Genomic DNA, 1,268 nt, shown 5'->3' with positions numbered 1-1,268 from the left:
CATACACACATACACATACACATACACACACATACACATACATACACACATACACATACACACACATACATATGCACACACACATGCACACACACACGCACACGCATACACATACACACACATACACACACGTATACATACACACACATACACACACACACATGCAAGTTATCATTTTTTGCACTTATTTCACAATTTGTGGTTGTAAAAATCAATTTTTCTATTTAAAAAGTTTCCCTAATTTTATTATAAAATTAAGTATTAAAACAGATTTTTTGAAAAAAAAGTATTCCATTTTTTAATTAATCGATTTAATTACCAATTTAAGATGATTTTATTATAGAAATTTAAAAATTGATTAATCAAGAATTCTTCATTTTAATTATTGTATTTGTTTTGGTTTGCTTCCGTTTTTGCATTTTTAATAATGAATGATCGAATGATTGCATGATTAAAGCGTTAATGAATTAAGTAATAATTGCTTGAATGCGCCAAAAAAAATGCAATAGCAATAAACTCGAATAATAGATAATCATAGCATACTTATTAGAATTTGAATTAAAAATTTAATTTTAACCGAATAATGTTTTTGCAGTTTTTTCGGTTAAAATTTAATTGTAATCAAGAAATTTTTACCTTCATTTTTCTCCTTTTTCTTTTTCCGCCTCCCTTTTGTTTTTTTTTAACTTCAATCCTAACTATGTCACTATTTAAGCTTTAATGGATCAAGGGAGTATGTGGCGACCAGATGGTAAGTTTTCAAATATATTTATATATATATATATGAGTACGGTAGATCAATATTTATCATTTATTAATTATTAATTAGAGAGAATACTTCTTTTTCCCTTTTATTTATCTACAAAAAAAAAAATATATATATATATATAATTACGTGTAAAAAAATATTAAAAACAATACAAAAATATTACAATAACTATTTGATGATATGTTGATATGTACCGTATGTTAACAGTTTATGGTCCATGGTAAGTTGTAATCAATGTTATTTTTACCGTACTAATATTAAATAATTATTCTAAATGAATTTTTTTTTCTTACCTTTATTTTATATTTTATTAATTAATTGTTACTTTTATTAAATATTCGAATATATCAATCATATCCAAATGAAATTATTAATTTCTTTCAGCAGCTGGAAAATCACGAGCAGAAATATAATTTCTGATTATTTGCTGCTATTCATTTCAATCCAGTACATATATATATATATATATATATATATATATATATATATATATATATAT

Source organism: Loa loa (assembly GCF_000183805.2).
Source record: "Loa loa unplaced genomic scaffold supercont3.197, whole genome shotgun sequence".
NCBI classification, from domain to species: domain Eukaryota; kingdom Metazoa; phylum Nematoda; class Chromadorea; order Rhabditida; family Onchocercidae; genus Loa; species Loa loa.
Note: the sequence above shows the minus strand (reverse complement) of the source record.